Source organism: Meles meles, chromosome 7 (assembly GCF_922984935.1).
Source record: "Meles meles chromosome 7, mMelMel3.1 paternal haplotype, whole genome shotgun sequence".
In the NCBI taxonomy this organism is placed as follows: domain Eukaryota; kingdom Metazoa; phylum Chordata; class Mammalia; order Carnivora; family Mustelidae; genus Meles; species Meles meles.
In genome coordinates, this window is record NC_060072.1 from 129,232,383 (window position 1) to 129,256,225 (window position 23,843).

At 35.2% G+C, this 23,843-nt stretch overlaps 1 protein-coding gene across 3 annotated transcripts in view; it reads left to right on the forward strand.

Moving 5' to 3' along the window:
• MALRD1 (MAM and LDL receptor class A domain containing 1) overlaps positions 1 to 23,843 on the forward strand; it is an 800,866-nt gene that overhangs the window by 329,145 nt on the left and 447,878 nt on the right. The window lies entirely within an intron of this gene.

The window sequence follows — 23,843 nt, forward strand, 5'->3', positions numbered from 1 at the left end:
AGATAGACGGTCATATGATTTTTTTTTTAAGATTTATTTATTTATTTGACAGAGAGAGAGGAAGATCACAAGTAGAGATAGAGGCAGGTGGGGTGGGGCGGGAGGGGGGGAGGAGGCTCCATGCCGAGCAGAGAGTCCAATGCAAGGCTTGATTCCAGGACCCTGAGATCATGACCTAAGCCGAAGGCAGAGGCTTAACCCACTGAGCCACCCAGGCGCCCCGGTTATATGATTTTTTATTATTCTGCTAATGTGATATATCACACTGACTTGCATAACCTGAATCATCCTTTCATGCCAGGGATAAAAACCACTTGACATGGTGAATTTAATGTGCTGCCAAATTCAATTTGCTGGTATTATACTGAGAATTTTTGCATCTATATTAACAAGGGATATTGGCCTATAGTTTTCTTTTCTAGTAGTAATCTTTGCTGGTTTTGGAATAAAGATAATTCTGGCCTCCTAAAATATATTTGTGAGTGTTCCTTTCTTCTTGATATTTTGGAAGAATTTGAGAAGGATTGGTATCAATTTTTCTTTAAATATTTGGTAAAATTCACCAGTGAAATCACCTGACTCTAGGTTTTTCTTCATTGCTGGAATTTTTATTAGTAATTCAGTCTTCTTACCAGTAATTGGCCTATTTAGATTTTCAATTTTTTTCATTATTCAGTATTCAGTCTTGGTAAGTTGTATATTTCTTAAAGTTTTTCCTTTTCTTTTGGTTTGCTCAGTGGATGGTATATATTTCTTCAGAATAGCCTCCTAAATGGTCTTTTGATTTCTGTGGTATCTGTTATAATTTTTATAACTTATAATTCTCATAAATGTTTTCCATTTATAATATTGTTGATTTGGGTTCTTTTTTCCCTTGGTTGAATGAGCTTAAGATTTGTCAATTTTATTTATCTTTACAAAGAGCAAATTTTTTTGTTTGGTTAATCTTTCTGTTTTCTTCTGTTCTCTATTTTATTTCCATTCGAATCTTTATTTTTTTCCTTTCTTTTGCTAAATTTGGACTTGATTTGTTCTTCTTTTTTCCTTAATCATGTAGAATTGGGTTCTTTTTTTGGTATTTTCTTGCTTCTTAATATAGGTGTTATGTATTTCCCCCTGAGACCTGCTTTTTCTGCATCTCACAAATTCTGGTACGTTATGTTTCCATTTTCGTCTCAACAATCTTTTTTTTTCCCCTTTAGTTTCTTCCTTGAATTACTGCTTGTTCAGGAGGGTGTTGTTCATTTTCATATGTTCATGAGTTTTCTAGTTTTCCTGTTTTTATTAATTCATAGTTTCCTGCCATCCTGGTCAAAGAAAATACTTCAGTCTTTTTTTTTTTTTTTTTTTTTTTTTTTCAGTCTTCTTGAATTTACTAAGATTTGTTTTGTGATCTCTCCAAGAGAATCTTCTATGTGAACTTGAGAAAACTGTGTATTCTGGTGCTGTTAGATACAATGTGCTATATATAAGTCTTTTAGGTCCATTTGGCCTGTAGTGTTGTTCAAATACAATATTTCCTTATTGATTCTGTATCTGGATGATCTTTTCTTTGTTAAGAGCTAGTATTGGTTGAAATGCCCAAATATTACTGCATTTCTGTTTATTTCTCCTTTTAGTTCTCTTAAGTTTTACTTTGCATATTTAGATGCTGCAGTTTGGGGCTCATAAATATTTGCAACATTATATCTTCTTAATGTATGCACTCCCTTATCATTTATAAAATGACCTTCTTTTCTTTTTGTACCATTTTTAGTTTAAAATCTATTTTGTCTGATAGAAGCATAGCTACCCCTGCTTTTATTATTTAAATTTATTATTATTACTATTATTATTATTCTTGGTTACTATTTACTTAAAACATCTTTTTCCGTTACTTCACTCACAGTTAATGTCTTTAAGGCTAAAGTGAGTCTCTTTTAGGCAGCATACTGTTGGACTGTCTCTTTTTTTAATCCATTCACTCTAAGTCTTTCAATTGGAGGATTTGTCCACTTACATTACTATAGGTAAGTACTTACTATTGACAATTTGCTCATTGTTTTCTGTATATTTTGTAGATTTGTTATTCTTTGTTCTTTGCACTGTGTCTTGTATTTTGCTGTCTTTTGATTTCAGTATGCTTGGACATCTTCATTATTTTCTTCTGTGTTTTTATGACAGAATTTCCTTTGTTGTTATCATGAAGCTTACATAAAATTTCTTAAATTGAACACCTTATTTTAAGCTGAAAACAATTTAACTTTTATAGATTTAGTAAACTTTACACTTTTGCTTTTTCCTTTCTTACAGTTTAAAATCATTTGTCATAATTAACATTTTTAAAATATTGTATAATGAATAACTATTGTAGTTATGGTAATTATACTATATATTTTTAACCTTTAAACTAGAGTTGTAAGTGAATTATGCATCATTATTAGCATGTTTCAGAATCTAACTATAATTATATAGTTATTATTACCTGTGAGATTTATATTACCTTTTATGTTTTATGTTTTTATGTTATTAATTGGCATTCTTTTTCTTCCACTCAGTCCCTGTTAACATTTCTTATAAGGCAGATCTGGTGGTAATGTACTCCATCAGTTTTTGTTTGTTTAGAAAAATCTTTATCCCACCTCATTTCTGAAGGATGGATTTACTAGGTATAGATTTGTTGGTTGACATTGATTGATTGATTGATTGATTGAAACTGTTACATATGTCATCCCATTCTCTCCTGGCCTGAATAGTTTCTGTTGAAAAATACACCAAAGTCTTGTGTAGTTCCCTTTGTTTGTATCTTCTCTCTATTCTTTTTTTTTTTTTTTTTTTTTTGCTCCTCAAATTCTTTTTTTGTGTTTGACTTCTGACAATTTAATGATAGTTAAATTGTGTCTCATTGTTGTCCTATTAAGTCAGATGTATTCAGGGTCCTTTGGGTGTTATGAATCCTTTGGGTGTAATGAACCATTTCTTTACCCAGGTTTGGGAAGTTTTCAGCTATTATTGTTTTAAATATACTTTCTGTCTTTTTGTCTTTCTCTCCCTTTCTGGAATTCCTGTAAAACAAATATTGCTTCTTTTCATTGTGTTCCATATTCCCATAGGTTTCCTTCACTCCTTTTCATTTTATCTCTGGCTAGATAATTTCCAAAGTCTAATTCTCTAGGTTGTTTATTCTTTCTTCTGTGTGGCTGAATGTGTATTTAAACTCTATACTGAATTGTTCAGTTATTATATTTTTCAGATATAGAATGTGTGTTTGTATATGTGTGTGTGTGTTTGATGGCTGCTCTTTCCTTTGTAAGCTCAGTTTGGGTTTTTGGGTGTGCCTTCTGGTAATGTCTTTTGGCAGCTGGGGTTTCCCATTTGGTCTGTTTTTTTGGTGAGTCAATGTTTGTGCTCTGAGGACTGCATTAGGGGATTGTGCCACTAACCGGGAATAGCTGGTTAGGGCTTCCCTACACATGTGAGGCTTTATTATGGACTCTGCATTTCTTTGATTCTCTAGTGAGGCTTGTTAAATTTTTGGGAGTGGGTACTATGTTCATTATTAGGTGGGTTATAAAATAGCTTCCCAGCCCTAACTGGGTCTCCAGGTAGGAACTGAGAACTTGTATGGCCCCAGATAGGAACTGAGAACTTGTATGACTCATTGCTTGGGGACCTAAATCAGGCCAGAGTGTGCAAAGAATTTGTTGGTCATGTGAAGCTACTAGTTTTGCTCTGCATACAGGGGAAGTCATGAATTATACTCTCTGTCCAGGTGTTCCGTACCTGGACCACGTTGCATAGCTTCTTATGTGTTCTAGTTAGGTTCTCTGGTCAGATAGGTTGAAATCTGTATTCAGTAGGGCTGTGAAGTTGATTCCTTGCCCTACTACAGCAGGAGAAATAGTTAAAGCCAATAAAAAAGTCTTTGTTGTGTTAAATCAAGCCAGCTTGCACACCAGCTTTCCGAGCCAGACAGAGCCACTGGCTTTGCTCTGCAGACTGTTGGCTTTACATGCTTGTTTCTTGGTTTAAGCATCACTAACTTATGTAGCTTCCAGGAGTTTTTGCCAGTTCATCTGGTTAGATGGGGCTAGAGATACTCCACAGCAGGTGGGGCTATGTCTGGACGGGTTGGGGATGAGTCACTCCAGGCCTTCAGTTTTTTCCCTATAGACTTCAAGTCAGGAGGGGCCATGATACACCTTCAGCCTTGGTTATGAATTAGTCCACCTGCCTGGGCAGTGCAGGGGAACATTTTATGCCTGGTACTGGTGTTGCTCTGGAGATGATCAGCTGTGCCCACCCACTTCTCAGCTCGGGTAGCACAGGGACACACTGATTGTAGGAGTTATCACCAGTTTTTGTGGTCATATGGGGCTGAAAGGCACTCTCCAGAGAGTGTGGAGATGTGACTCAGCTCTTTGCCTGGTTGTAGGCAAACCTCTTTGGGGCCAGCTAAACTCCTCCTCTGAGGATCCAAGTCAGGCACATCTGCAACCTTCCGCATTTTCTGTCTGGAGTACGTAATGTCTTGATTCTACAGATGAGCAAAATGCTGGGTCGAATTACTACTTGGTCACTGCAGGTATGAACTCCATCTGTCAAGATCCTTGAGCCTTTTATAAGCCCCTCCCCACTTCTCAGTCAGTGTGTTTCCCAGTGGTTGAGCCCTGATGATTATCCTGTAATCCTTGTGGTGCAGCATCAGAGTAGAAGTTCCTGCAAAACAGACGCACATGCTGTGGAGTTCTGGTTGTCCTGCTTGGTTTCTCATTTCCTGCTAGAGTAACGGAGGCTTGGGGTGATCTCTCTACGTGGTGCTTCTCTGGCTTGGGGGAAGGATAGTGCAGTCAACGTGTAGCTGCTTTTTAATCTTTCTAATACAGTCTGTCCTGGTCTCTCTGATGCAGGGGCAAATTCATGCTGACCCCTGGGATCTAAGATTCTTGCAATGGTGTCAGAGTTGTTTGTTTGTTTGTTTGTTTGAAGAGTCAGTTGTTCTTATGAGGGAAGTGAAGACAGGAACAATCTATTTTGTCATCTTGGTGCTGTCACTCCTCAATACCAAAATATTTCTCAAAAATCAAATGGGCTTTTTCTATCCATACACAATAGAAAGTGAAATTACTTATCTATAGCTTTTGAATTTCACCAGTCAATATAAGGCTGGTTGGTTTTATTTTAATAAGATAAAACAGCCAACATGTAGCTATTTGGTTTTAAGTAATATAAAAATAGTATCTAACTTTTTAAGAGAGTTTTCCATTTAAAATGTGAACAAAAGAAGACCTATTTACATCTCCTTGATTCCCCCCACCCCAACATCATTTTTCCAGAAATAAGAGACAACATTATATAAAAGAAGGCAAGAAGCTGCATTTGGACTCATATAGTACTACTGACTAGTGAGGACTGGTATTGGCTGTTGAAGGGTTAGGGAGAGTGTGTATCCAAGAACATTCTGGGGATTGGCGCTAGTTGACAAATATAGGTTTGGTTTTTTTTTTAGTTTCTGATTGTTTTGTGTTCTGTTAATTAGTCATAGGGCCAAGAAGAAATAGTCACACCTCATTATAAAAGGTTACATTAACTGCAATTTGTTATGCACTAGAAATTGGAATATGAATAGTCTATGACCTCCAAGTATACCTCTTGTACAAATTACCAGATAATATTGAATCAGCCAAAGGAAAGTTTCATACCCTATTGATAATAACCAGCTCTGCAATATTATCTAAATGTTGACAGGTAAGACAACAACAAAAAATAGGAACATCAGAAGGATTTAATTCTTCTGAAATGTTTTTATTACATTAACCCAGATAAAGCAAATAAATACATATATATGTATGTGTGTGTATTTATATGTATAATCATTATACATATCCAACATATTTTAAGAAATTACAGATTGTATAAAATATAAGTAGAAGGCCATAAGAGAGAAGGAAAGAAAATGTTAAGATGGAATTAGATAAGATCTATATGGTATTATCTTAATTATCCATAAGATAATCTATAATTTCTTAAAGTTTATAAGACCTTATAATCAATAAGATAGGACAATAAGAATTGTATGAAAAATAATTACAACCCTACATGAAATTTTGGGCAGGAATGGTATCATAGAAGTGTGAATTATTGCTAGGGAGAATGAATTTGAAAATCTTAGGACAGAGAGAAAAATGTTCAAAGATATGAAAGACTGAGAGGAAATAATATATATGACAGAGGATAAAAATTAGTACTGTGCATAATTGGTTATGATAAGTAAGACAATAGGGCATATGTAAAACAAATAATAGCCAATATATAGGATATATGGTTTTCATAAAATTAAAAGTATTAAGTTACTTAAAATTAAGTTACACTAATAAAGAACTAAGTTTCCTCATAACTTACAGAAGTAAGTTTTACCAAAGGAATATTGATAGTGATATATAAATGTAGGCATTGACATAAGTGCATAAAACATGGACAGCAATTTATGATATAGTGAAAGATTAATTCAAAATTTCTGAATCAAAATTATTGAATGTTAAAAAGTGAAATCTAAAATGAAGATGTAATTTTGAAGCTTTCTGCCTCAAATAGGATAACTAAATTTATAAAACTGAACTATTTGCTGTATAACAAGAAAAATCTGAAGATCCATAAATTGAACCATATTTCAAAATACCCCTATTTTTCTGATTAGATTAAAACCACACACATTAACTAGTTAATTAATTACAGTTCACCCTTGAAAAACATGAGTCAGGGATGGTGACTCTCTCACACACACAAACACACACATTTTAATATCCCCATATAACTTTTACTCCCCCTAAAATGAACTTGTAGCCTGCAATTGACTGGAAGCCTTACCAATAACATAAACAGTCTATTAACACAGATTTTGTATGTTAAAGTTAGGCAGAGGAAAGGAAATGTTATGAAGATAATCATAAAAGAAAGTACTTTTATAGGGAAAAAAAATCCATGTAGAAGTGGACCTACATAGTTCAAACTTGTGTTGTTCAAGGGTCACTTGTAAGTTAAAAAGGCATAGAGTACTTTGAACATTAAAAATGAAAGTATTTCTTTTAACCATACTCATTACATTTACAAATTTGTCACGATTTAGGAGACAACTTAATACATTTATTATAGAAATTATATAGGTCATATTATTCACTGGAAATATGGTAAAACCAAATATTAATTTTAAAGTTTAAAATGCGAGGTCAATTAGATACATAATTTTTACTCTTTTAAATAATTACTGAATAAAAGAGAAACAAAAATGCACTTAATATACTAAAGTTAAAACATTTGTAAAAGATTAAAAATAAATTGAAAAGCTTAAATATCATAATATAAAATATGCATGCATATTTGCATACATTATTGAAGCAAAATAATAAGGTAATCAGAAAGGCAAGATACTAGAATATAAAATAATATTAGGAAGAACTTGTGCTTCCATCTATCAAAAAAAAACTATTACTGGTCTTGTTCCTTTGTCAAAAGCAGCTACAGAATGGGACATAATATATAAAACAAATGTTTTCAGTCATTACACAATTTGTAGCTTAGGACTGTGATTCTTTAGAGATGAAAATGTAAAAGATGAGCTTCATAATTGCCTCAAAATTGTCAGAGATTTCGGTGTGAGGAAATTTTTGTATCACAGAGCAGAGGTAGAGTTAAAAAAATAGTATCAGTGTCACTAAATTGAGAGATTAGAATTCTTGGCTACTGAAGTGACTATCTGAGAAAAGGAACTGGTCCCTGTGGTTGCCGTAGAAGATTTTGTGGGGATTAACCACAGGTCTGAGGCTAAGAGTTAGACTCTCTGTGCCCATGGTACAACCCTCTAAGGAGAGATGATATACTGCATAGCTGAAGACTGAATGTTTATTCCGGAAGCAATTTGGAGACATATGAAAGTTCTAGTACAACCAGTGTTGAAAGGTGGTGCTAAATACTTCAGGCACTCAAATGAGATCACAATAAGTAATGAAATTATGAATAAGGAGCATAATCTTAAGGTTAAGTGGAAAATTTTAATATACCTAACCAAAACAATAATAAAATTTGCTTGATTAGATGAAGAAGATCTGCCAGGAATTAACTGTAAAAAATGTAACATATATATATTTTTTTAAGATTTTATTTATTTGACAGAGAGGGAGATCACAAGCAGGCAGAGAGGCAGGCAGAGAGAGAGGAGGAAGCAGGCTCCCTGTGGAACAGAGAGCCCGATGCGGGGCTCGATCCCAGGACCCCGAGATCACGACCCGAGCCGAAGGCAGCGGCCCAATCCACTGAGCCGCCCATAATTCTAATTTGCTACAATGTATAATCTATAATCCTACCACATAAGTAAAAAAGAAAAAAAATACACATATTAAGAAACAGGAAAATTGATATTCATTTGAGAGAACAAAAACAAAATATCAGTAGAAATTGAGCCTGGGGCTCCTGGGTGGCTCAGTCAGTTGAGTATCTGACTCTTGATTTTTGGCTCAGTTGATCTGACCATTGTGGGATCGAGCCCCACACAGTCTCCATCATTGTCCCTCTTCCTCTGCTCCTCTTCACATATGTTTTCTCTCTCGCTCGCTCTAAAATAAATAAATAAAATCTTTAAAAAAATAACTAGAGCCCAAAATGATTTAAATGAAAAAAAAAAAAAAAAAAAAACCAACTTGGATTTAGTAAACAGGAGATTTAAAGCAGGTGTTACAAATGTGTTTGAGGATCTAAATAAGAATATAGCCATAATGAATACACAAGTATTGAGGATCTCAGCAGAGACAAGAAAATGAAGAATGAGGAGAAGGAAAAGAAGATGGGGACAAATAAAGCAGAGGAAGTAAAGTAAAAAGAGGAGGAAAGAGAAAAGGAAGAATAATAGAAGAAAGAACCAAAGAGAACTTCTAGAATTGAAAGGTACATTATCTGAAATAAATTCACTGGATGGACTTTAAGGGATGTTAGAGACAATTGAAGAATGATAATTGAACTTGAAGACAGATCCATTAATTAGAAGTTATCTAAGAAGAGAAAAAAAAAAGAAAAGAACCTTATCAATCAATGCCTTAGAGTTGCCTAGGACCCCATCAAATACTCTTACATACATGTTAATAAAGAAACACGAAGAAATGGGGAAAAATGAGGCAGAAAAATATTTGAACAAATAATTATCAAAACCTTTTCCAAATCTATGGAAAATATCAACTTAAGATGATTAGGATGATTAAGACAAAGTAAATGAAAATCACTTCAGAATAAAAAAGAAAATCTTGGACAACACCAGAAAAAAGTTCATCAAAAATAGAATAATCATAGGCTTGTTAGCTACTCATCAGCAAAACAAAACCCCAAAATAGGCCTAAAGATATTGGATATATCTTTATATATTTATATTTATATATACTTATATGTATATAAATATTTCTATATTTATAAATATATATTATATATCTATATCTTTAATATTTATATTTATAAGTTTATAAATATAAATTTTTATATAATATAAATTATATATAAATCATATATATAATTATATATATTTATATATATAATATATAATTATATAAATATATTACATAATATAAATTATATATAATAAATTATATATAAAATATATATATAAATTATATATAAATTTATAGATATATATTATATATTTATATCTTTAATATTTAAACTGCTAAAATGGGACAGGAAGGGAGGACCTATCAATGTAGAATTTTCTATCTAGGGAAAATATCTTTCAAAAATTAAGGCAAAGTAAAAACATTTTTAGGTAACTGAAAAGCAAAGGTATCAGTATACATCAGCATGCACTGTAAAAGATGTTAAAGGACATGTTTCAGGTCGAAAGTAAATGATGCCCTATTAAAATTTGAATCATTAGGAATGAGTGAAGATAATAATAAAAATGTGGGTAAATATACAAGACCACATTTCTCTTCTACTACTTGCTTTCAGAGATACATGACTTTTCTAAAGAAAAGATACTTTTTTGCAGCTTTTATATCCTAGGTAGATCAACATGACAAAAATAGCACAAGGAACAGGAGGTGAGTGCAATTAAACTGTACCAAGGTTCTTAAAATTTTGCATGAAGAACAGTATCAACTCTAGACAGTGCTAGTGAAGTATGCACATGAAATCACTAGACCAACACTAAAATGTAAAGGGATACATTAAAAACCCAACAGAAGAATTAAAATGGAATACTGAAAGTATTCAAAAGCACACAGGAGGAAAAAATTATAAATAACAAATGGGAAAAATAATTTTAAAAAGTAGAAAAAATGATAAAATTAAAGATCTAAATCTTTTTTTTTTTAATATATTTAGTTTTTTCAGCGTAAGAGTATTCATTGTTTTTGCACAACACCCAGTGCTCCATGCAATATGTGCCCTCCCTATTACCCACCACCTGGTTCCCCCAACCTCCCACCCCCATCCCTTCAAAACCCTCAGGTTGTTTTTCAGAGTCCATAGTCTCTTATGGTTCGCCTCCCCTTCCAATTTTTTTTTTAGTAAACATATATTTTTATCCCCAGGGGTACAGCTCTGTGAATCGCCAGGTTTACACACTTCACAGCACTCACAGTAGCACATACCCTCCCAAATGTCCATAACCCCCTCCCCCTCTCCCAACCCCACCTCCACCTCCCCCCAGCAAACCCCAGTTTGTTTTGTGAGACTAAGAGTCATTTATGGTGTGTCTCCCTCCCAATCCCATCTTGTTTCATTTAGTCTTCTCCTATCCCCCTAACCCCCCATGTTGCATCTCCATGTCCTCATGTCAGGGAGATCATATGATAGTTGTCTTTCTCTGATTGACTTATTTCATTAAGCATGATACCCTCTAGGTCCATCCACGTCTTCGCAAATGGCAAGATTTCATTTCTTTTGATGGCTGCATAGTATTCCATTGTGTATATATACCACCTCTTCTTTATCCATTCATCTGTTGATGGACATCTAGGTTCTTTCCATAGTTTGGCTATTGTAGACATTGCTGCTATAAACATTCGGGTACGCGTTTGTATCTTTAGGGTAAATACCCAGTAGTGCAATTGCTGGGTCACAGGGTAGTTCTATTTTCAACATTTTGAGGAACCTCCATGCTGTTTTCCAGAGTGGTTGCACCAGCTTGCATTCCCACCAACAGTGGAGGAGGGTTCCCCTTTCTCCGCATCCTCGCCAGCATCTGTCATTTCCTGACCTTTTAATTTTAGCCATTCTGACTGGTGTGAGGTGATATCTCATTGTATTTTGATCTGTATTCCCCTGATGCCGAGTGATGTGGATCACTTTTTCATGTGTCTGTTGGCCATCTGGATGTCTTTTTTGCAGAAATGTCTGTTCATGTCCTCTGCCCATTTCTTGATTGGATTGTTTGTTCTTTGGGTGTTGAGTTTGCTAAGTTCCTTATAGATTTTGGATACTAGCCCCTTATCTGATATGTCGTTTGCAAATATCTTCTCCCATTCTGTCAGGTGTCTTTTGGTTTTGTTAACTGTTTCCTTTGCTGTGCAAAAGCTTTTGATCTTGATGAAATCCCAATAGTTCATTTTTGCCCTTGCTTCCCTTGCCTTTGCTGATGTTCCTAGGAAGATGTTGCTGCGGCTGAGGTCGAAGAGGTTGCTGCCTGCATTCTCCTCAAGGATTTTGATGGATTCCTTTCTCACATTGAGGTCCTTCATCCATTTGGAGTTTATTTTCGTGTGTGGTGTAAGGAAGTGGTCCAATTTCATTTTTCTGCATGTGGCTGTCCAATTTTCCCAGCACCATTTGTTGAAGAGGCTGTCTTTTTTTCATTGGACATTCTTTCCTGCTTTGTCGAAGATGAGTTGACCATAGAGTTGAGGGTCTATTTCTGGGCTCTCTATTCTGTTCCATTGATCTATGTGTCTGTTTTTGTGCCAGTACCATGCTGTCTTGATGATGACAGCTTTGTAATAGAGCTTGAAGTCCGGAATGGTGATGCCACCTACTTTGGCTTTCTTTTTCAATATTCCTTTGGCCATTCGAGGTCTTTTCTGGTTCCATATAAATTTTAGGATGATTTGTTCCATTTCTTTGAAAAAAATGGATGGTATTTTGATAGGGATTGCATGAAATGTGTAGATTGCTTTAGGTAGCAAAGACATTTTCACAATATTTATTCTTCCAATCCAGGAGCATTGGAACATTTTTCCATTTCTTTGTGTCTTCCTCAATTTCTTTCATGAGTACTTTATAGTTTTCTGCAAATAGATTCTTAGCCTCTTCGGTTAGGTTTATTCCCAGGTTCTTATAGTTTTGGGTGCAATTGTAAATGGGATTGACTCCTTAATTTCTCTTTCTTCTCTCTTGTTGTTGGTGTAGAGAAATGCAACTGATTCCTGTGCATTGATTTTATATCCTGACACTTTACTGAATTCCTGTACAAGTTCTAGCAGTTTTGGAGTGGAGTCTTTTGGGTTTTCCACATATAGTATCATATCATCTGCGAAGAGTGATAGTTTGACTTCTTCTTTGCCAATTTGGATGCCTTTAATTTCTTTTTGTTGTCTGACTGCTGAGGCTAGGACTTCTAGTACTATGTTGAATAGCAGTGGTGATAATGGACATCCCTGCTGTGTTCCTGACCTTAATGGAAAAGCTTTCAGTTTTTCTCCATTGAGAATGATATTTGTGGTGGGTTTTTCATAGATGGCTTTGATAATATTGAGGTATGTGCCCTCTGTGCCTACACTTTGAAGAGTTTTGATCAGGAAGGGATGCTGTACTTTGTCAAATGGTTTTTCAGCATCAACTGAGAGTATCATATGGTTCTTGTTCTTTCTTTTATTAATGTGTTCTATCACATTGATTGATTTGTGGATGTTGAACCAACCTTGCAGCCCTGGAATAAATCCCACTTGATCGTGGTGAATAATCCTTTTAATGTACTGTTGAATCCTATTGGCTAGTATTTTGGTGAGAATTTTTGCAACTGTGTTCATCAAGGATATTGGTCTGTAGTTCTGGTTTTTGGTGGGATCCTTGTCTGGTTTTGGGATCAAGGTGTTGCTGGTCTCATAAAATGAGTTTGGAAGTTTTCCTTCCATTTCTATTTTTTGGAACAGTTTCAGGAGAATAGGAATTAGTTCTTCTTTAAATGTTTGGTAGAATTCCCCTGGGAAGCCGTCTGGCCCTGGGCTTTTGTTTGTTTGGAGATTTTTGATGACTTTTTCAATCTCCTTACTGGTTATTGGCCTGTTCAGGTTTTCCATTTCTTCCTGGTTCAGTTGTGGTAGTTTTTATGTCTCTAGGAATGCATCCATTTCTTCCAGATTGTCAAATTTGTTGGCGTAGAGTTGCTCATAGTATGTTCTTATAATGGTCTGTATTTCTTTGGTGTTAGTTGTGATCTCTACTCTTTCATTCGTGATTTTCTTGATTTGGGTCCTTTCTCTTTTCTTTTTGATAAGTCTGGCCAGGGCTTTATCAATCTTATTGATTCTTTCAAAGAACCAGCTCCTAGTTTCGTTGATTTGTTCTATTGTTTTTTGGTTTCTGTTTCATTGATTTCTGCTCTGATCTTTATGATTTCTCTTCTCCTGCTGGGTTTAGGGTTTTTTTTTCTTATTCTTTCTGCAGCTCCTTTAGGTGTAGGGTTAGGTTGTGTACTTGAGACCTTTCTTGTTTCTTGAGAAAGGCTTGTACCGCTATATATTTTCCTCTCAGGACTGCCTTTGCTGTGTCCCACAGATTTTGAACCATTGTGTTTTCATTATCATTTGTTTCCATTAATTTTTTCAATTCTTCTTTAATTTCCTGGTTGACCCATTGATTCTTTAGAAGGATGCTGTTTAGTCTCCATGTATTTGGGTTCTTTCCAGCTTTCCTCCTGTGATTGAGTTCTAGCTTCAGAGCATTGTGGTCTGAAAATATGCAGGGAATGATCCTAATCTTTTGATATCAGTTGAGACCTGATTTGTGACCCAGGATGTGATCTATTCTGGAGAAGGTTCCATGTGCACTAGAGAAGAATGTGTATTCTGTTCCTTTGGGATGAAATGTTCTGAATATATCTGTGATGTCCATCTGGTCCAGTGTGTCATTTAAGGCCTTTATTTCCTTGTTGATCTTTTGCTTGGATGATCTGTCCATTTCAGTGAGGGGAGTGTTCAAGTCCCCTACTATTATTGTATTATTATTGATGTGTTTCTTTGATTTTGTTATTAATTGGTTGATATAGTTGGCTGCTCCCACATTAGGGGCATAGATATTTAAAATGGTTAGATCTTCTTGTTGGACAGACCCTTTGAGTAGGATATAGTGTCCTTCCTCATCTCTTATTATAGTCTTTGCCTTAAAATCTAATTGATCTGATATAAGGATTGCCACCCCAGCTTTCTTCTGATGCCCATTAGCATGGTAAATTGTTTTCCACCCCCTCACTTTAAATCTGGAGGGGTCTTCGCATCTAAAATGAGTTTCTTGTAGGCAACATACTGATGGGTTTTGTTTTTTTATCCATTCTGATACCCTGTGTCTTTTGATTGGGGCATTTAGCCCATTAACATTCAGGGTAACTATTGAGAGATATGAATTTAGTGCCATTATTAGCCTGTAAGGTGACTCTTACTGTATATTGTCTCTGTATCTTTTTGATCTACTACTTTTAGGCTCTCTCTTTGGTTAGAGGACCCCTTTCAATATTTCCTGTAGAGCTGGTTTGGTGTTTGCAAATTCTTTCAGTTTTTGTTTGTCCTGGAAGCTTTTGATCTCTCCTTCTATTTTCAGTGATAGCCTAGCTGGATAGAGTATTCTTGGCTTCATGTTTTTCTTGTTTAGTGCTGAATATATCATGCCAGCTCTTTCTGGCCTGCCAGGTCTCTGTGGATAAGTCTGCCGCCAATCTAATATTCTTACTATTGTATGTTATAGACTTCTTTTCCCGGGCTGCTTTCAGGATTTTCTCTTTGTCACTAAGACTTGTAAATTTTACTATTAGGTGACGGGGTGTAGACCTATTCTTGTTGACTTTGAGGGGGGTTCTCTGCATCTCCTGGATTTTGATGCTTGTTCCCTTTGCCATATTAGGGAAATTCTCTCCAAGAAGGTCTCTCCAACAGACCTTCTGCTCCCCTCTCTCTTTCTTCTTCTTTTGGAATCCCAATTATTCTAATGTTGTTTCATCTTATGGTGTCACTTATCTCTCCAATTCTCCCCTCGTGGTCCAGTAGCTGTTTGTCCCTCTTTTGCTTGGCTTCTTTATTCTCTGTCATTTGGTCTTCTATATCACTAATTCTTTCTTCTGCCTCATTGATCCTACCAGTGAGAGCCTCCATTTTTGATTGCACCTCATTAATAGCTTTTTTGATTTCAACTTTGTTAGATTTTAGTTCTTTAGTTTCTCCAGAAAGGGCTTTTATATCTCCAAAGAGGGTTTCTCTAATATCTTCCATGCCTTTTTCGAGCCCGGCTAGAACGTTCAGAATCGTCATTCTGAACTCTTGATGTGACATTTTACCAATGTCTGTGTTGATTAGGTCCCTAGCCTTCGGTACTGCCTCTTGTTCTTTTGTTTGTGGTGATTTTTTCCGCCTTGTCATTTTGTCCAGATAAGCGGATATGAAGGATCAAATGAAATACTAAAAGGGTGGCAAAGACCCCAGAAAAATGCACTGTAACCAAATCAGAAGAGACCCCAAATTGTGGGGTGAGAAAGGGGATAAAAAGAGGTTCAGAAAAAAATTTAAAAAATAAAACAAATAAAGAAAAAATATAAAAAAGAAAGAAAAAAATATATATATTTAGATAAACTAGTCACAAAACGTTAAAAAAGAAAAGGGTAAAAGTTTTAAAAAATTTAGCAGAAGAAGAAAAAAGAAAGAAAAAATTGAAAAAAGAAAAAAAAATTGAATTAACCACTAGACTAAATAATCATGGGGAGAAAGCCATGAGTTCCGTGCTTTGCTTTCTCCTCCTCTGGAATTACGCTGCTGTCTTAGGAATTGAACCTGCTTTCCTTGATAGATGAACTTCGTCCTGGCTGGATATTTTATTGATCTTCTGGCGGAGGGGCCTGTTGTAGTGACTCCTAAGCGTCTTTTCCCGAGGCGGAATTGCACCGCCCTTACGGGGGGGGCGGGCGGACTAAGTAATCGGCTCTGGTTCGCTTTTGGGAGCTTCTGTTCCCTGAACGCTTTCCGTAGAGTTCCGGAGGACGGGAATGAAAATGGCGGCCTCCTAGTCTCTGGCCTGGAGGAGCCGAGAGCCCGGGGCCCCACTCCTCAGTGCGCCCCCAGAGGACAGCACCCAATCACTCCCGTATCCCCAGCCTCTAGCCGCGCTCTGAGCTCACCCAGCCCGCGACCAGTTCAAGGTAACCCCGAGCTGAGAGCTCAGTCTCGGCTCTGTCTCTGTAGCCAGCTTCTCCGTTCTAACACCTGTGAGTTCTGTGACACTCCGACACCCCCGATCCTTCTGTGACCCTGCGGGACCTGGGGCCATGCTGTCCCTGCGTCGGCTTCACCCCAGTTTAGCCTCTGGATCAATGTCCCTCAGTGGAATAGACTTTTAAAAGTCCTGATTTTGTGCTCCGTTGCTCTGTTGCTTGCTGGGAGCCGGCCCCTCCCCCACGGTCTATCTTCCCGTCGTTTTAGATTCACTTCTCCGCCAGTCCTACCTTTCAGAAAGTGGTTGATTTTCTGTTTCTAGAATTGCTGTTCTTCTTCTCTTCGATCTCCTGTTGGATTTGTAGGTGTTTGCAATATTTAGATAAGCTTTTGAGCTGATCTCCTGCTACCTGATGTAGTCTCAGCCTGCTACTTCTCTGCCATCTTGACTCCTCTCCTTAATCTTTTTTTTTTTTTTTAAGACTTTTTATTCATTCATTTGTCAGAGAGAGAGAGAACACCGGCAGACAGAATGGCAGGTAGAGGGAGAAACAGGCTCCCTGTTGAGCAAGGAGCCCAATATGGGACTTGATCCCAGGATGCTGGAATCATGACCTGAGCCAAAGGCAGCTGCTTAACCAACTGAGCCACCAAGTGGTCCCGAAAGATCTAAATCTCGTCAAAACATTTAATTAAATCAAATGTAACTAACCTAAACATATCGATTAAAATGCAAAAAATTCTGATTGGTTAGAAAAGCATGATAGAATAATTTGGTTTATATTTTTCCAGCCTTTGACTTCCAACCTATCTCTGACTTTATATTTAAACTTGTTCTGTTAAAGACAGCAAATATATATATAGTACATAAATTAATATAAAAGTAGACTTCTGAAAAAATTACAAATGAGAAAAGGAAAATTGTAATAAAATAGTTATTGGATGCCTGGGTGGCTCAGTTGTTAAGCAGCTGCCTTCAGCTCAGGTCAGGATCCTAGGGTCCTGGGATCAAGGCCCATATGCCTTTCTCTCTCCCACTTCCCTTGCTTGTGTTCCTTCTCTCTTTGTGTTTCTCTCTGTCAAATAAATAAATAAAATCTTTTAAAAAAAGAACAAAAAGTTGGTTATCAAGAAGTTATGTCAGAAATGTGCATTGTAATAGAGCTTCAAAATATGTGAGATAAAAACCAGACAGAATTATATAAAAATAGAAGCATTCACAATTATTGTGAGAGATTTGATTACTTCTCTGTCATTAATTCTTACAATTAGATAAAATGTTCAGTGTGTTAGCAAGAATATCACACATATAGGGGTGCTTGGGTGCTCAGTTGGTTAAGCATCTGACTTTAGCAAAGGTCATGATTTCAGGGTCTTGGGATCAAGCCCATTTTTGGGCTCCCTACTCAGCAGGGAGTCTGCTAGAAATTCTTTGTCCCTCTGCCCCTCCCCCAAGCATGCTTTTTCTCTCTCTCTCTGAAAACAAATAATCTTAAAAAAAGAAAAATACCACAGGTGTAATCATGGGTCCTTCTCAGTACATCATATCAGGAGGCATGTGTTGATTTGTGCTCATATTCCTGATGTTTACGTTGAACAATTGGTTAAGGTATAGTCAGTCACATCTCTCTTCTATAAAGTAATTCTTTTAAAAATAATTATTAATTCATATGCAAATACCAGTGAGTATGAAAATATACTGCCCTTGCCAAACACTCAGCTAGTTTTAGCTCCTATTGATGATTGATTGATTTCCTTCCTTCTTGCCTTCTTGATTTCCTTCCTTCCTACCTTCCTTCCTTCCACTGTAGTAAGAACATTTAACGTGAGATCTACCCTCAACAAATTTGTAAGTGGACGAAATACAGTATTAACTCTAGGCATTATGTTATATAGTAGATCTCTACAAATTTTTCATTTTGCATAACTGAAACTTTATACCCATTGTGAACAGCAACTCCCCATTTGCTCCTCTCTGCAGCTTCTGGCAGTCACCACACTACTTTCTGTTTCTCTGAGTTTGGGTATTTTAGATACCTCATATAAGTTGAATCATGCAACATTTTTCTTTCTGTGACTGACTTATTTCAGTTAGCGTATTTCAAATTCAACCATGTTGTCAAATATGGAAGGATTTCCTTTTTATGGCTGAATAATATCCCATTTTATGTAAACACAACCTTTTCTTTATCTATTCTCCGATCAGTGTATGTTTAGGTTGTTTCCTTATCATGGCTATTGTGAATAATACCACAGTGCTTATCAGAGTGCAGCTATCTCTTCATGTTCTTGACTTCAGTTTTTTTGGATATACTCAAAATTGAGATTGCTGGGTCATACAGCCCACTGATGATTTTCTTATGTCTTCACTCCACACCAGTTGGTTTTCTACTATAAAGAAGAGCTTTGCCTTTGCTCTATTTATTTCTTTACTTGTTATTTATTTATATTCTTATGGTCTTATAGATTAAAATTTCATCCAAAGGGTTATAATCACCATAATTTATTCTGATTATCAAATTATTCCAGATTAAGCTAATAGGAACTCCTGTAAGCTATCTTCTATGAACTTTTCAAAGCTGTTAATCACTCTTTGATCTCTTCCTTTCATCTTGCACAACAAAATATCCCACACTGATCTTATACTTTTTCTTCCCTAGACTTGATATCAGCTCTAAAGAGCCCTGATTCTTTTTAGTGGAGAGTGATATTTTAAAAATCAAGATTATTTTTTTAATGAGTCATTGCTACTTGGCCTTCTCAGTGGACAGAGCTAGTAAATATATGTATATGTATACATGTGTTTGCATATTTCCATGGCTATGATCTGTCTATTTACCTGCCTGTCTACCTATCTACCTATTTACCTACCTATCAGTCTACCTATCCACCTCTCCATCTACCTGTCCATTCATCCATCCATCCACCGTGGATAACACCAATTTTAATCCAATACCACATTTTCATATTTGTCACCTTTATCTACAACAGCAACAGCCTAGTACCAAGTTAAATCAATTTTTATATTTAATTGCTCAAATCTAGAATATGCAGAAGGCATTCTAATTTCAGAAATGCCAACATACATCACTGTTCGAAGCAAACAAAATAATTAGAATTTGGTACTTGTTCTTAGTTTTTTAAGATGAGATATATAGTGCATACATCACAATTTGACGTTTTGACAAGTGTATGCACATATATCACAAATATAGTACATTTATATCATCCAAAAAAGTTCTTTCACACTTCTTTCCATTACATGTCTGCTTAATTACTATATACACAAACATTTTTACAAAGAGACTCTCTGGGATTTCAGATAGGTTCATATTGAATCTATAAAAGAAACTGGAGGAAAACTGCATGTTAATGACCCTGAGTTTTCCAGTGATGACATCCTATATAAGCAAGTCCAGTATAGACATGTCTTTTTAATATATATTCCCAAATACTTTGTTCTTTTCATACTTGTGAATAAAATTACTTTCTAATTTCAACTTGTAACTTTTTGCTGATAACTTGTAGAAATACAATTGAGTTTTATATATTTTCCTTGTATCCTGTAACCTTACCAAATTTAGTTAAGGGTTCTAGTAGTTACCATACATATTTCTTAGAAATTTTTTATGTAGATAACTGATTAATTTATGTGTTTTTATATGCTTTCTCTTCAATTCCACTTTACTTTCTTTTCCTATTGCACAGACTAGAACTTTCTGGACAGTTGTTGAATAAAAGAGGTGCTTTTGGACTACCTTACCCTGTTCCCAGTCTTAGGGTGAAATTTTGCAGTATTTAACATTTAAGTCTGAAACTAGCTATTTGTTCTCCACAGGTCCCTTTTTTCAGTTTGAATGAGTTCCCTTTTATTGCTAGTTTACATCAAGTTTTATCATAAAGAAGTGTTGAATATTATCAGTGCCTTTCCTGCATCTAGATAAGATCATATGATTTTTTTCTCCTTATGTATTAAAGTAATGAATTACCTTATTTGATTTTTGAACATTAAGTCAAACACATTCCTTGATAAAATGTATTGTTAAAGATTTTTCACCTATGTTTATGGGGGATGTTTTTCTCTAAATTTCTTATAGTTGCTTGTCTGCCTTTGGTATTGGCATTATACTGGCTTCATAAGGAGAGTTGGGAAGGGTTCTCTTTTCCTTATGTTTTTAGAGAGTTTGTGTAAGTTAATATAGTTTCACCCTTAAAAGGTCAGTTGATTTGACCCATGAAGCCATCTGAGTTTAAAGTTGGGTACATGGGAAATGTTTTATTATGAATTCAGTTTTCGTAATGGATAGAATCTCATTCAGATTTGTTTTGGTTTTAAGGTTTTTTTTTTAAAGGTATTCTCTCATTTCTTCCAAGTCGTTGATTTTTTTTAGGATAAATATATTATTCAAAACAGTTATTCCCTTATTTTATTCAAATATCAAAAGATTTTCTCGTGCTATGCTATCCTTACAACTTTTCTATAAGTTTTAAATTACTTAAAAATTTATAAGAAATGAAGTAGTATTAAACTCAGGAGAAAGAAGTGATAGTTTGGAAAACAAGCAATTTAAATGATAAATTCAAAAGTATGTTATTTTTTAAAGTAGACAAAATACCAATTTTTAATTTAAAAAAAAGAGAAAAACACATTTGAATAAATGTAACCTTGTTAAAGGAGAATTAATAACCATAGAGAAACCAATAACTTTGTGATAGCTTGAAAATTATCAATGAAATAGTTAACTCTCTATGAGAAAAATGCCAAAATTAACTAATGAAGTAGAGAACCTGAATAGACCATTAACTATCAAATAAAGTTTTCAACAAATGTCCTCGGTTTTGTCTCTTGAGATAGATACTACAGGGTTCTATCACATTTTAATGAACTGATAATGACCAAAGAAACTCTTCTAACATATAAAAATGACTGAATTTATTTTATGAAGCTAACATATCACTGACAATGAAACCTCCAAAAAATTGGAAAAGTAAGAAAACTATAGTTCAAACCCCTTGTGAATATAAATATAGAAGAACTGAAAATGGTAGCAAGCCAAATTCAGCAATAGAACCCTTATACATTTTGAGGTCAGGATCTTACACTGTTTAAAGGAAATAACACACTGTCCATGTAACCAAATAAACCACCGAAAAAAATCATAACAAACTGATAGGTGTTTTCTGTAATATGTAGAATGATAGAACATTAACATCTTACAGATGATTGAAAAAATTGAAGGAAACAATGAAATATTTTCATTAAAATCAAGATTATATTAAGAGTGTTTACTATTATTATTTAATACTCTTGTTCTGGTTCTAGGCAGTATGTAAGGCGTGAAATGAAATACAGTAACAAAAAATTATAATTACTTTCTAACGATGTGATTTTTTACCTCAAAACCCAAGAGGTTACTTTAAAGAGCATAATCATTCCAGTATTTGGTTGTATAGTGTCTTCCCAAAACTCATGTCCACGAGGAACCTGTGAATGTGACCTTAGCTGAAGCAGGGTCTTTGCAGATGTACTGAGTTAAAATGAGGTCATACTAGATTAAGGTATGCCCTAACCCAATGACTGTTACACTTTTAAGAAGAGCAAAATATGGACATAGACATCCAGAGGGAAGATAGTGTGAGAACACACAGAATGTCGTGTGACTGGAGGAACGTATCTATAAGCCAATGAAGGCTTAGATTGCCAGTATCCATGAGAAGCTATAAAGAGTCAGGTAAGTATTCTCCCCTAGGGCCATCAGGGAGAGCATCAGGGAGAGGTACTGCAGACACATTGATTTCAGACTGCTATCCTTAGCAGCTTTGAGGGAATAAATTGCTATTGTTTAAAGCTACCCATTTTGTTGTACTTTATTATGGAGGCACTAAGAAGCTAAGACAATCTCCAAAGTCACAAAACTGAGAAAGTACCCCATTTATAACTGGAAACTAATTTCTCAAATTATGCTTTTTTTTTCTTATTTATTTTAATAGAATTTGTAAAACTTATCTGTGCATCGTCAATGTAATAATCTACACAATTCTCATAGTTCTACTAAATAAGTAAATAAATTAATTCATGGCTTCCTTAGATAGGTTGGGAATATTCTTTGTTATATAAAAAAATAGTTTCCAGGGGCACCTGGGTGGCTCAGTGGGCTCAAGCCTCTCCCTTCGGCTCAGGTCATGATCCCAGGGTCCTGGGATCAAGCCCCACATCGGGCTCTCTGCTCCGCGGGGAGCCTGCTTCCTCCTCTCTCTCTGCCTGCCTCTCTGCCTAGTTGTGATTTCTCTCTGTCAAATAAATAAAATATTAAAAAAAATAGTTTCCATATTGTGGGATTTCTCAGATCTAGTGTGTTAATAATATGCTTGTGTATTTTTAAATCCCCTTAACATAAATATAATTTATAGGATTCATCATATTCCTTTGACTACAGACCCTTCTTCCATATATCCATATGTCCAGAGGACATTCATATTTAGATGAACAGTGTAAAAGAATTGATAAACCACCTCAAGAAGAATCAAGTCAAAGTGGAGGGTTGCCATCTTTTCATAGCTGCCTACATGTAAAGAGATGTCTTTGAGAATTTTCTCGTAGACACATACAGTTTCTTATCCTGTAGTATTTGTAGATGATTTATTATTATTATTATTATTATTATTATTATTATTAATTTATTTATTTATTTGCAACTCCCATCCTGGAGCACTGCATACTACATTATAAGGGGGAGTAGTGGCACAGGGTTCTGTGTATATCATTCTTCCACTCATAGTTCTGCTACTTACAATGTGGTACTTTGCTTAGTATCGTAGTCTGAACTTCAGCTTTCTCATCAACCAAACTAAAAATAACAATTATTATACTGATATGTTGTGGAACTTACATAAAATCACATAAATAAAGAGAATGCTCTGAACCTGACACACATTATAGTCTATACATATATATATACATATACATATATATATATATGTATATATATACATATATATATATATGTATATATATACATATATATATACATATACATATATATATAGCCCTTCCAGTTAGTTTTTTATCTTCCTAAATGTGCCTTATTTATAGCATATGCTCAATAAATTTATATTGAATGAACTATTGAATAGAACAATGAGATCTTAATTTTAGGAATTTGATGGTTGTGTCTTAAAAGGATTTAGATGATTGCCTTTCAAAATTATGAACTTTTTTAAGGAAACTGATATTTCGTGAAGATAGTGATCGATGGAAAAGTTATAGCGTTTAGAAAGGTAGAAACTGGTTTGATGAATGGTACAGCTGCAGACAAAGGTGATCATTGTCTTCCTGATGACACACCTGTCTGGTTCTGGCATTAATTGCTCCATGAAGTGACAGGAATTGGTATCTGCACAAAAGACTGTTTGCTGCTTTTCTCACCTGGCACCCAGGGGAAATTGTGAAATATGAAATTATAAGTTGTTCCTTCTCAC